A 14668-nucleotide genomic window follows, 5' to 3' on the forward strand; every position below is an offset into this window, starting at 1 on the left:
CTGATTTCGCTCGAAATGTCCACTTCCGGATACTACAGAAAGAGTGTTTCAAACCTGGTCAATGAAAAGGAATGTTCAGCTCTGTCACTTGAATGCAGATATCACAAAGTAGTTTCTGACAGTGCTTCCGTCTAGATATTAGATGAAGATATTCCCGTTTCCAACGAAATCTTCACAGTTATCCAAATATCCACTTGCAGATTCTACAAAAAGAGTGTTTCCAAACTACTGTATCAATAGAAAGGTTCAACTCTGTTAGTTGACGACACACATCCCAATTAAGTTTCTGAGAATCCTTCTGTCTCATTTTTATGGGAAGATATTTCCGTTTTCACCATAGGCCTGAATTCGCTCGAAATGTCCACTTCCAGATACCACAGAAAGAGTGTTTCAAACCTGCTCTATGAAAGGTAATGTTCAGCTCTGTGACTTGAATGCAGATATCACAAAGTAGTTTCTGACAGTGCTTCTGTCTCGATTTTAGATGAAGATATTCCCGTTTCCAACGAAATCTTCACAGTTATTCAAATATCTACTTGCAGATTCTACAGAGTGTTTCCAAACTGCTGTATCAAATGAAAGGTTGAACTCGGATAGTTGAGGACACACATCACAAAGAAGTTTCTGGGAATGTTTCTGTCTAGATTTTATATGAAGATATTCCCGTTTCCAAAGAAATCTTCACTGTTATCCAGATATCCACATGCAATTTCTACAGAAAGAGTGCTTCCCAACTGATGTATCAAAAGAAAGGTTGAACTCAGTTAGTTGAAGACACTCATCACAAAGAAGTGTCTGAGAATCCTTCTGTCTAGATTTTATTTGAAGATATTCCCGTTGCCAACGAAATCTTCTCAGTTATCCAAATATCAACTTGCCGATTCTACAAAAAGAGGGTTTCCAAACTGCTGTATCCAAAGGAAGGTTGAACTCTGTTAGCTGAAGACACACATCACAAAGAAGTTTCTGAGAATGCCTCTGTCTAGATTTTATTTGAAGATATTCCCGTTTCTAATGAAATCGTTAGAGGTATCCAAATATCCACTTACAGATTCTACAAAAAGAGAGTATCCAAACTGCTGTATCAAAAGAAAGTTTGAACTCCGTTAGTTGAGGTCACACATCACAAAGAAGTTTCTGAGAATGCTTCTGTCTAGATTTTATATAAAGATATTCCCGTTTCCAAAGAAATCTTCACTGTTATTCAAATATTGACTTGCAGATTCTACAAAAAGTGTGTTTCCAAACTGCTGTATCAAAAGAAATGTTCAACTCTGTTAGTTGAGGACCCACATCCCAAATAAGTTTCTGAGAATCCTTCTGTCTCGTTTTTATGGGTAGATATTTCCGTTTTCACCATAGGCCTGAATTCGCTCGAAATGTCCACTTTCAGGTACTACCCAAAGAGTGTTTCAAACGTGGTCTATGAAAGGGAATGTTCAGCACTGTGACTTGAATGCAGATATCAAAAAGTAGTTTCTGACAGTGTTTCTGTCTATCTTTTATATGAAGATATTCCCGTTTGCAAAAAAATCTTTAGAGGTATCCAAAAATCCACTTACAGATTCTACAAAAAGAGAGTATCCAAACTACTGTATGAAAGGAAAGTTTGAACTCTGTTAGTTGAGGACACACATCACAAAGTAGTTTCTGAGAATATTTCTCTCTAGATTTTAAATGAAGATATTCTCGTTTCCAATGAAATCTTCACAGTTATCCATATATCCACCTGCAATTTTTACAAAAAGGGTGTTTCCAAACTGCTGTATCAAAAAAAGGATGAACTCTGTTACTTGAGGACACACATCCCAAACAACTTTATGGGAATCCTTCTGTCTCGTTTTCATAGGAAGATATTCCCTTTTTCACCACAGGCCTGAATGTGCTCGAAATGTCCACTTTCAGATACAACAGAAAGAGAGTTTCAAACGTGGTCTATGAAAGGGAATGTTCAGATCTGTGACTTGAATGCAGATATCACAAAGTAGTTTCTGACACTGCTTCTGTGTATCTTTTATATGATGATATTCCCGTTTCCAACGAAATCGTTAGATGTATCCAAATATCCACTTACAGATTCTACAAAAGGAGTGTTTCCAAACTGCTCTTTGAAAAGGATGAACCCTGTTAGTTGAAGACACACATCACAAAGAAGTTTCTGAGAATGCTTCTGTCTAGAATTTATATGAAGATATACCGTTTCCAATGAAATCATCACAGTTATCCAAATACCCACTTGCAGATTCTACAAAAAGAGTGTTTCCAAACTGCTCTATCAAATGAAAGGTTGAACTCGGTTAGTTGAGGACACACATCACAAAGAATTTTCTGAGAATTCTTCTGTCTAGACTTTATGTGAGGATATTCCCGTTTCCAATGAAATCTTCACAGTTATCCAAATATCCACTTGCAGATTCTACAAAAAGTGTGTTTCCAACTGCTGTATGAAAGGAAAGGTGGAACTCTGTTAGTTGAGGACCCACATCACAAAGAAGATTCTGAGAATATTTCTGTCTAGATTTTAAATGAAGATATTCCCGTTTCCAATGAAATCTTCACATTTATCCAAATATCCAATTGCAATTTATACAAAAAGGGTGTTTCCAAACTCCTGAATCAAAAGAAAGGTTGAACTCTGTTAGTTGAGGCCACACATCCCAAACAACTTCATGAGAATCCTTCTGTCTCATTTTCATAGGAAGATATTCCCTTTTTTACCACATGCCTGAATGCGATCGAAGTGTCCACTTTCAGATACAACAGAAAGAGAGTTTCAAACGTGGTCTATGAAAGGGAATGTTCAGATCTGTGACTTGAATGCAGATATCACAAAGTAGTTTCTGACAGTGCTTCTGTGTATCTTTTATATGAAGATATTCCCGTTTCCAACGAAATCGTTATAGGTATCCAAATATCCACCTACACATTCTACAAAAAGAGTGTTTCCAAAATGCTCTATCAAAAGAAAGGTTCAACTCTGTTAGATGAGGACACACATCACAAAGAAGTTTCTGAGAATGCTTCTGTCTAGGTTTTATATGAAGATATTCCCGTTTCCAATGAAATCATTAGAGGCATCCAAATATCCACTTACAGATTCTACAAAAACAGTGTTTCCAAACTGCTCTATTAAAAGGAAGGTTGAACCCCGATAGTTGCAGACACACATCACCAAGAAGTTTCTCAGAATGCTTCTGTCTATATTTTATATGAAGATATTCAGGTTTCCAAAGAAATCATTAGAGGTATCCAAATATCCACTTACAGATTCTACAAAAACAGTGTTTCCAAACTGCTCTATCAAAAGAAAGGTTGAACCCTGTTAGTTGAAGACACACATCACAAGGTAGTTTCTGACAGTGCTTCCGTCTAGATATTAGATGAAGATATTCCCGTTTCCAACGAAATCTTCACAGTTATCCAAATATCCACTTGCAGATTCTGCAAAAAGAGTGTTTCTAAACTACTGTATCAATAGAAAGGTTCAACTCTGTTAGTTAAGGACAGACATCCCAATTAAGTTTCTGAGAATCTTTCTCTTTCATTTTTATGGGAAGATATTTCCGTTTTCACCATCGGCCTGATTTCGCTCGAAATGTCCACTTCCGGATACTACAGAAAGAGTGTTTCAAACCTGGTCAATGAAAAGGAATGTTCAGCTCTGTCACTTGAATGCAGATATCACAAAGTAGTTTCTGACAGTGCTTCCGTCTAGATATTAGATGAAGATATTCCCGTTTCCAACGAAATCTTCACAGTTATCCAAATATCCACTTGCAGATTCTACAAAAAGAGTGTTTCCAAACTACTGTATCAATAGAAAGGTTCAACTCTGTTAGTTGACGACACACATCCCAATTAAGTTTCTGAGAATCCTTCTGTCTCATTTTTATGGGAAGATATTTCCGTTTTCACCATAGGCCTGAATTCGCTCGAAATGTCCACTTCCAGATACCACAGAAAGAGTGTTTCAAACCTGCTCTATGAAAGGTAATGTTCAGCTCTGTGACTTGAATGCAGATATCACAAAGTAGTTTCTGACAGTGCTTCTGTCTCGATTTTAGATGAAGATATTCCCGTTTCCAACGAAATCTTCACAGTTATTCAAATATCTACTTGCAGATTCTACAGAGTGTTTCCAAACTGCTGTATCAAATGAAAGGTTGAACTCGGATAGTTGAGGACACACATCACAAAGAAGTTTCTGGGAATGTTTCTGTCTAGATTTTATATGAAGATATTCCCGTTTCCAAAGAAATCTTCACTGTTATCCAGATATCCACATGCAATTTCTACAGAAAGAGTGCTTCCCAACTGATGTATCAAAAGAAAGGTTGAACTCAGTTAGTTGAAGACACTCATCACAAAGAAGTGTCTGAGAATCCTTCTGTCTAGATTTTATTTGAAGATATTCCCGTTGCCAACGAAATCTTCTCAGTTATCCAAATATCAACTTGCCGATTCTACAAAAAGAGGGTTTCCAAACTGCTGTATCCAAAGGAAGGTTGAACTCTGTTAGCTGAAGACACACATCACAAAGAAGTTTCTGAGAATGCCTCTGTCTAGATTTTATTTGAAGATATTCCCGTTTCTAATGAAATCGTTAGAGGTATCCAAATATCCACTTACAGATTCTACAAAAAGAGAGTATCCAAACTGCTGTATCAAAAGAAAGTTTGAACTCCGTTAGTTGAGGTCACACATCACAAAGAAGTTTCTGAGAATGCTTCTGTCTAGATTTTATATAAAGATATTCCCGTTTCCAAAGAAATCTTCACTGTTATTCAAATATTGACTTGCAGATTCTACAAAAAGTGTGTTTCCAAACTGCTGTATCAAAAGAAATGTTCAACTCTGTTAGTTGAGGACCCACATCCCAAATAAGTTTCTGAGAATCCTTCTGTCTCGTTTTTATGGGTAGATATTTCCGTTTTCACCATAGGCCTGAATTCGCTCGAAATGTCCACTTTCAGGTACTACCCAAAGAGTGTTTCAAACGTGGTCTATGAAAGGGAATGTTCAGCACTGTGACTTGAATGCAGATATCAAAAAGTAGTTTCTGACAGTGTTTCTGTCTATCTTTTATATGAAGATATTCCCGTTTGCAAAAAAATCTTTAGAGGTATCCAAAAATCCACTTACAGATTCTACAAAAAGAGAGTATCCAAACTACTGTATGAAAGGAAAGTTTGAACTCTGTTAGTTGAGGACACACATCACAAAGTAGTTTCTGAGAATATTTCTCTCTAGATTTTAAATGAAGATATTCTCGTTTCCAATGAAATCTTCACAGTTATCCATATATCCACCTGCAATTTTTACAAAAAGGGTGTTTCCAAACTGCTGTATCAAAAAAAGGATGAACTCTGTTACTTGAGGACACACATCCCAAACAACTTTATGGGAATCCTTCTGTCTCGTTTTCATAGGAAGATATTCCCTTTTTCACCACAGGCCTGAATGTGCTCGAAATGTCCACTTTCAGATACAACAGAAAGAGAGTTTCAAACGTGGTCTATGAAAGGGAATGTTCAGATCTGTGACTTGAATGCAGATATCACAAAGTAGTTTCTGACACTGCTTCTGTGTATCTTTTATATGATGATATTCCCGTTTCCAACGAAATCGTTAGATGTATCCAAATATCCACTTACAGATTCTACAAAAGGAGTGTTTCCAAACTGCTCTTTGAAAAGGATGAACCCTGTTAGTTGAAGACACACATCACAAAGAAGTTTCTGAGAATGCTTCTGTCTAGAATTTATATGAAGATATACCGTTTCCAATGAAATCATCACAGTTATCCAAATACCCACTTGCAGATTCTACAAAAAGAGTGTTTCCAAACTGCTCTATCAAATGAAAGGTTGAACTCGGTTAGTTGAGGACACACATCACAAAGAATTTTCTGAGAATGCTTCTGTCTAGACTTTATGTGAGGATATTCCCGTTTCCAATGAAATCTTCACAGTTATCCAAATATCCACTTGCAGATTCTACAAAAAGTGTGTTTCCAACTGCTGTATGAAAGGAAAGGTGGAACTCTGTTAGTTGAGGACCCACATCACAAAGAAGATTCTGAGAATATTTCTGTCTAGATTTTAAATGAAGATATTCCCGTTTCCAATGAAATCTTCACATTTATCCAAATATCCAATTGCAATTTATACAAAAAGGGTGTTTCCAAACTCCTGAATCAAAAGAAAGGTTGAACTCTGTTAGTTGAGGCCACACATCCCAAACAACTTCATGAGAATCCTTCTGTCTCATTTTCATAGGAAGATATTCCCTTTTTTACCACATGCCTGAATGCGATCGAAGTGTCCACTTTCAGATACAACAGAAAGAGAGTTTCAAACGTGGTCTATGAAAGGGAATGTTCAGATCTGTGACTTGAATGCAGATATCACAAAGTAGTTTCTGACAGTGCTTCTGTGTATCTTTTATATGAAGATATTCCCGTTTCCAACGAAATCGTTATAGGTATCCAAATATCCACCTACACATTCTACAAAAAGAGTGTTTCCAAAATGCTCTATCAAAAGAAAGGTTCAACTCTGTTAGATGAGGACACACATCACAAAGAAGTTTCTGAGAATGCTTCTGTCTAGGTTTTATATGAAGATATTCCCGTTTCCAATGAAATCATTAGAGGCATCCAAATATCCACTTACAGATTCTACAAAAACAGTGTTTCCAAACTGCTCTATTAAAAGGAAGGTTGAACCCCGATAGTTGCAGACACACATCACCAAGAAGTTTCTCAGAATGCTTCTGTCTATATTTTATATGAAGATATTCAGGTTTCCAAAGAAATCATTAGAGGTATCCAAATATCCACTTACAGATTCTACAAAAACAGTGTTTCCAAACTGCTCTATCAAAAGAAAGGTTGAACCCTGTTAGTTGAAGACACACATCACAAGGTAGTTTCTGACAGTGCTTCCGTCTAGATATTAGATGAAGATATTCCCGTTTCCAACGAAATCTTCACAGTTATCCAAATATCCACTTGCAGATTCTGCAAAAAGAGTGTTTCTAAACTACTGTATCAATAGAAAGGTTCAACTCTGTTAGTTAAGGACAGACATCCCAATTAAGTTTCTGAGAATCTTTCTCTTTCATTTTTATGGGAAGATATTTCCGTTTTCACCATCGGCCTGATTTCGCTCGAAATGTCCACTTCCGGATACTACAGAAAGAGTGTTTCAAACCTGGTCAATGAAAAGGAATGTTCAGCTCTGTCACTTGAATGCAGATATCACAAAGTAGTTTCTGACAGTGCTTCCGTCTAGATATTAGATGAAGATATTCCCGTTTCCAACGAAATCTTCACAGTTATCCAAATATCCACTTGCAGATTCTACAAAAAGAGTGTTTCCAAACTACTGTATCAATAGAAAGGTTCAACTCTGTTAGTTGACGACACACATCCCAATTAAGTTTCTGAGAATCCTTCTGTCTCATTTTTATGGGAAGATATTTCCGTTTTCACCATAGGCCTGAATTCGCTCGAAATGTCCACTTCCAGATACCACAGAAAGAGTGTTTCAAACCTGCTCTATGAAAGGTAATGTTCAGCTCTGTGACTTGAATGCAGATATCACAAAGTAGTTTCTGACAGTGCTTCTGTCTCGATTTTAGATGAAGATATTCCCGTTTCCAACGAAATCTTCACAGTTATTCAAATATCTACTTGCAGATTCTACAGAGTGTTTCCAAACTGCTGTATCAAATGAAAGGTTGAACTCGGATAGTTGAGGACACACATCACAAAGAAGTTTCTGGGAATGTTTCTGTCTAGATTTTATATGAAGATATTCCCGTTTCCAAAGAAATCTTCACTGTTATCCAGATATCCACATGCAATTTCTACAGAAAGAGTGCTTCCCAACTGATGTATCAAAAGAAAGGTTGAACTCAGTTAGTTGAAGACACTCATCACAAAGAAGTGTCTGAGAATCCTTCTGTCTAGATTTTATTTGAAGATATTCCCGTTGCCAACGAAATCTTCTCAGTTATCCAAATATCAACTTGCCGATTCTACAAAAAGAGGGTTTCCAAACTGCTGTATCCAAAGGAAGGTTGAACTCTGTTAGCTGAAGACACACATCACAAAGAAGTTTCTGAGAATGCCTCTGTCTAGATTTTATTTGAAGATATTCCCGTTTCTAATGAAATCGTTAGAGGTATCCAAATATCCACTTACAGATTCTACAAAAAGAGAGTATCCAAACTGCTGTATCAAAAGAAAGTTTGAACTCCGTTAGTTGAGGTCACACATCACAAAGAAGTTTCTGAGAATGCTTCTGTCTAGATTTTATATAAAGATATTCCCGTTTCCAAAGAAATCTTCACTGTTATTCAAATATTGACTTGCAGATTCTACAAAAAGTGTGTTTCCAAACTGCTGTATCAAAAGAAATGTTCAACTCTGTTAGTTGAGGACCCACATCCCAAATAAGTTTCTGAGAATCCTTCTGTCTCGTTTTTATGGGTAGATATTTCCGTTTTCACCATAGGCCTGAATTCGCTCGAAATGTCCACTTTCAGGTACTACCCAAAGAGTGTTTCAAACGTGGTCTATGAAAGGGAATGTTCAGCACTGTGACTTGAATGCAGATATCAAAAAGTAGTTTCTGACAGTGTTTCTGTCTATCTTTTATATGAAGATATTCCCGTTTGCAAAAAAATCTTTAGAGGTATCCAAAAATCCACTTACAGATTCTACAAAAAGAGAGTATCCAAACTACTGTATGAAAGGAAAGTTTGAACTCTGTTAGTTGAGGACACACATCACAAAGTAGTTTCTGAGAATATTTCTCTCTAGATTTTAAATGAAGATATTCTCGTTTCCAATGAAATCTTCACAGTTATCCATATATCCACCTGCAATTTTTACAAAAAGGGTGTTTCCAAACTGCTGTATCAAAAAAAGGATGAACTCTGTTACTTGAGGACACACATCCCAAACAACTTTATGGGAATCCTTCTGTCTCGTTTTCATAGGAAGATATTCCCTTTTTCACCACAGGCCTGAATGTGCTCGAAATGTCCACTTTCAGATACAACAGAAAGAGAGTTTCAAACGTGGTCTATGAAAGGGAATGTTCAGATCTGTGACTTGAATGCAGATATCACAAAGTAGTTTCTGACACTGCTTCTGTGTATCTTTTATATGATGATATTCCCGTTTCCAACGAAATCGTTAGATGTATCCAAATATCCACTTACAGATTCTACAAAAGGAGTGTTTCCAAACTGCTCTTTGAAAAGGATGAACCCTGTTAGTTGAAGACACACATCACAAAGAAGTTTCTGAGAATGCTTCTGTCTAGAATTTATATGAAGATATACCGTTTCCAATGAAATCATCACAGTTATCCAAATACCCACTTGCAGATTCTACAAAAAGAGTGTTTCCAAACTGCTCTATCAAATGAAAGGTTGAACTCGGTTAGTTGAGGACACACATCACAAAGAATTTTCTGAGAATGCTTCTGTCTAGACTTTATGTGAGGATATTCCCGTTTCCAATGAAATCTTCACAGTTATCCAAATATCCACTTGCAGATTCTACAAAAAGTGTGTTTCCAACTGCTGTATGAAAGGAAAGGTGGAACTCTGTTAGTTGAGGACCCACATCACAAAGAAGATTCTGAGAATATTTCTGTCTAGATTTTAAATGAAGATATTCCCGTTTCCAATGAAATCTTCACATTTATCCAAATATCCAATTGCAATTTATACAAAAAGGGTGTTTCCAAACTCCTGAATCAAAAGAAAGGTTGAACTCTGTTAGTTGAGGCCACACATCCCAAACAACTTCATGAGAATCCTTCTGTCTCATTTTCATAGGAAGATATTCCCTTTTTTACCACATGCCTGAATGCGATCGAAGTGTCCACTTTCAGATACAACAGAAAGAGAGTTTCAAACGTGGTCTATGAAAGGGAATGTTCAGATCTGTGACTTGAATGCAGATATCACAAAGTAGTTTCTGACAGTGCTTCTGTGTATCTTTTATATGAAGATATTCCCGTTTCCAACGAAATCGTTATAGGTATCCAAATATCCACCTACACATTCTACAAAAAGAGTGTTTCCAAAATGCTCTATCAAAAGAAAGGTTCAACTCTGTTAGATGAGGACACACATCACAAAGAAGTTTCTGAGAATGCTTCTGTCTAGGTTTTATATGAAGATATTCCCGTTTCCAATGAAATCATTAGAGGCATCCAAATATCCACTTACAGATTCTACAAAAACAGTGTTTCCAAACTGCTCTATTAAAAGGAAGGTTGAACCCCGATAGTTGCAGACACACATCACCAAGAAGTTTCTCAGAATGCTTCTGTCTATATTTTATATGAAGATATTCAGGTTTCCAAAGAAATCATTAGAGGTATCCAAATATCCACTTACAGATTCTACAAAAACAGTGTTTCCAAACTGCTCTATCAAAAGAAAGGTTGAACCCTGTTAGTTGAAGACACACATCACAAGGTAGTTTCTGACAGTGCTTCCGTCTAGATATTAGATGAAGATATTCCCGTTTCCAACGAAATCTTCACAGTTATCCAAATATCCACTTGCAGATTCTGCAAAAAGAGTGTTTCTAAACTACTGTATCAATAGAAAGGTTCAACTCTGTTAGTTAAGGACAGACATCCCAATTAAGTTTCTGAGAATCTTTCTCTTTCATTTTTATGGGAAGATATTTCCGTTTTCACCATCGGCCTGATTTCGCTCGAAATGTCCACTTCCGGATACTACAGAAAGAGTGTTTCAAACCTGGTCAATGAAAAGGAATGTTCAGCTCTGTCACTTGAATGCAGATATCACAAAGTAGTTTCTGACAGTGCTTCCGTCTAGATATTAGATGAAGATATTCCCGTTTCCAACGAAATCTTCACAGTTATCCAAATATCCACTTGCAGATTCTACAAAAAGAGTGTTTCCAAACTACTGTATCAATAGAAAGGTTCAACTCTGTTAGTTGACGACACACATCCCAATTAAGTTTCTGAGAATCCTTCTGTCTCATTTTTATGGGAAGATATTTCCGTTTTCACCATAGGCCTGAATTCGCTCGAAATGTCCACTTCCAGATACCACAGAAAGAGTGTTTCAAACCTGCTCTATGAAAGGTAATGTTCAGCTCTGTGACTTGAATGCAGATATCACAAAGTAGTTTCTGACAGTGCTTCTGTCTCGATTTTAGATGAAGATATTCCCGTTTCCAACGAAATCTTCACAGTTATTCAAATATCTACTTGCAGATTCTACAGAGTGTTTCCAAACTGCTGTATCAAATGAAAGGTTGAACTCGGATAGTTGAGGACACACATCACAAAGAAGTTTCTGGGAATGTTTCTGTCTAGATTTTATATGAAGATATTCCCGTTTCCAAAGAAATCTTCACTGTTATCCAGATATCCACATGCAATTTCTACAGAAAGAGTGCTTCCCAACTGATGTATCAAAAGAAAGGTTGAACTCAGTTAGTTGAAGACACTCATCACAAAGAAGTGTCTGAGAATCCTTCTGTCTAGATTTTATTTGAAGATATTCCCGTTGCCAACGAAATCTTCTCAGTTATCCAAATATCAACTTGCCGATTCTACAAAAAGAGGGTTTCCAAACTGCTGTATCCAAAGGAAGGTTGAACTCTGTTAGCTGAAGACACACATCACAAAGAAGTTTCTGAGAATGCCTCTGTCTAGATTTTATTTGAAGATATTCCCGTTTCTAATGAAATCGTTAGAGGTATCCAAATATCCACTTACAGATTCTACAAAAAGAGAGTATCCAAACTGCTGTATCAAAAGAAAGTTTGAACTCCGTTAGTTGAGGTCACACATCACAAAGAAGTTTCTGAGAATGCTTCTGTCTAGATTTTATATAAAGATATTCCCGTTTCCAAAGAAATCTTCACTGTTATTCAAATATTGACTTGCAGATTCTACAAAAAGTGTGTTTCCAAACTGCTGTATCAAAAGAAATGTTCAACTCTGTTAGTTGAGGACCCACATCCCAAATAAGTTTCTGAGAATCCTTCTGTCTCGTTTTTATGGGTAGATATTTCCGTTTTCACCATAGGCCTGAATTCGCTCGAAATGTCCACTTTCAGGTACTACCCAAAGAGTGTTTCAAACGTGGTCTATGAAAGGGAATGTTCAGCACTGTGACTTGAATGCAGATATCAAAAAGTAGTTTCTGACAGTGTTTCTGTCTATCTTTTATATGAAGATATTCCCGTTTGCAAAAAAATCTTTAGAGGTATCCAAAAATCCACTTACAGATTCTACAAAAAGAGAGTATCCAAACTACTGTATGAAAGGAAAGTTTGAACTCTGTTAGTTGAGGACACACATCACAAAGTAGTTTCTGAGAATATTTCTCTCTAGATTTTAAATGAAGATATTCTCGTTTCCAATGAAATCTTCACAGTTATCCATATATCCACCTGCAATTTTTACAAAAAGGGTCTTTCCAAACTGCTGTATCAAAAAAAGGATGAACTCTGTTACTTGAGGACACACATCCCAAACAACTTTATGGGAATCCTTCTGTCTCGTTTTCATAGGAAGATATTCCCTTTTTCACCACAGGCCTGAATGTGCTCGAAATGTCCACTTTCAGATACAACAGAAAGAGAGTTTCAAACGTGGTCTATGAAAGGGAATGTTCAGATCTGTGACTTGAATGCAGATATCACAAAGTAGTTTCTGACACTGCTTCTGTGTATCTTTTATATGATGATATTCCCGTTTCCAACGAAATCGTTAGATGTATCCAAATATCCACTTACAGATTCTACAAAAGGAGTGTTTCCAAACTGCTCTTTGAAAAGGATGAACCCTGTTAGTTGAAGACACACATCACAAAGAAGTTTCTGAGAATGCTTCTGTCTAGAATTTATATGAAGATATACCGTTTCCAATGAAATCATCACAGTTATCCAAATACCCACTTGCAGATTCTACAAAAAGAGTGTTTCCAAACTGCTCTATCAAATGAAAGGTTGAACTCGGTTAGTTGAGGACACACATCACAAAGAAGTTTCTGAGAATGATTCTGTCTAGATTTTATATGAAGATATTCCCGTTTCCAAAGAAATCTTCACAGTTATACAGATATCCACATGCAGTTTCTACAGAAAGAGTGTTTCCAAACTGCTGTATCAAAAGAAAGGTTGAACTCTGTTAGTTGAAGACACTCATCACCAAGAAGCTTCTGAGAATCCTTCTGTCTAGATTTTATATGAAGATATTCCCGTTGCCAATGAAATCTTCTCAGTTATCCAAATATCAGCTTGCCGATTCAACAAAAAGAGGGTTTCAAAACTGCTCTATCAAATGAAAGGTTGAACTCTGTTAGTTGAGGACACACATCAGAAAGAAGTTTCTGAGAATGTTTCTGTCTAGATATTAAATGAAGATATTCCCGTTTCCAAAGAAATCTTCACAGTTATCCAGATATCCACATGCAATTTCTACAGAAAGAGTGTTTCCAAACTGCTGTAACAAAAGAAAGGTTGAACTCTTTTAGTTGAAGACCCTCATCACAAAGAAGTTTCTGAGAATCCTTCTGTCTACATTTTATATGAACATATTCCCGTTTCCAACGAAATCTTCTCAGTTATCCAAATATCAACTTGCCGATTCTACAAAAAGAGGGTTTCCAAACTGCTCTATCCAGAGAAAGGTTGAACTCTGTTAACTGAAGACACATATCACAAAGAAGTTTCTGAGAATGCGTCTGTCTAGATTTTATTTGAAGATATTCCCGTTTCTAATGAAATCGTTAGAGGTATCCAAATATCCACTTACAGATTCTATAAAAAGAGAGTATCCAAACTGCTGTATCAAAAGAAAGGTTGAACTCCGTTAGTTGAGGACACACATCACAAAGAAGTTTCTGAGAATGCTTCTGTCTAGATTTTATATAAAGATATTCCCGTTTCCAAAGAAATCTTCACTGTTATTAAATATTCACTTGCAGATTCTACAAAAATTGTGTTTCCAAAGTGCTGTGTCAAAAGAAATGTTCAACTCTGTTAGTTGAGGACCCACATCCCAAATAAGTTTCTGAGAATCCTTCTGTCTCGTTTTTATCGGAAGATATTTCCGTTTTCACCGCAGGCCTGAATTCGCATGAAATGTCCACTTCCAGATACTACAGAAAGAGTGTTTCAAAAGTGGTCTATGAAAGGGAATGTTCAGCACTGTGACTTGAATGGAGATATCAAAAAGTAGTTTCTGACAGTGCTTCTGTCTATCTTTTATATGAAGATATTCCCGTTTCCAACGAAATCGTTAGGGGTATCCTAATATACACTTACAGATTCTACAAAAAGAGAGTATCCAAACGTCTGTATCAAAAGATAGGTTGAACTCTGTTAGTTGAGGACACACATCACAAGGAAGTTTCTGAGAATGCTTCTGTCTAGATTTTATTTGAAGATACTCCCGTTTCCAACGAAATCTTCACAGTTATCCAAATATCCACTTGCAGATTCTACAAAAAGAGTGTTTCCAAACTACTGTATCAATAGAAAGGTTCAACTCTGTTAGTTGACGACACAAATCTGAATTAAGTTTCTGAGAATCCTTCTGTCTCATTTTTATGGGAAGATATTTCCGTTTTCACCATAGGCCTGAAT

Source organism: Gorilla gorilla, chromosome 23 (genome assembly GCF_029281585.2).
Source record: "Gorilla gorilla gorilla isolate KB3781 chromosome 23, NHGRI_mGorGor1-v2.1_pri, whole genome shotgun sequence".
Taxonomy (NCBI): domain Eukaryota; kingdom Metazoa; phylum Chordata; class Mammalia; order Primates; family Hominidae; genus Gorilla; species Gorilla gorilla.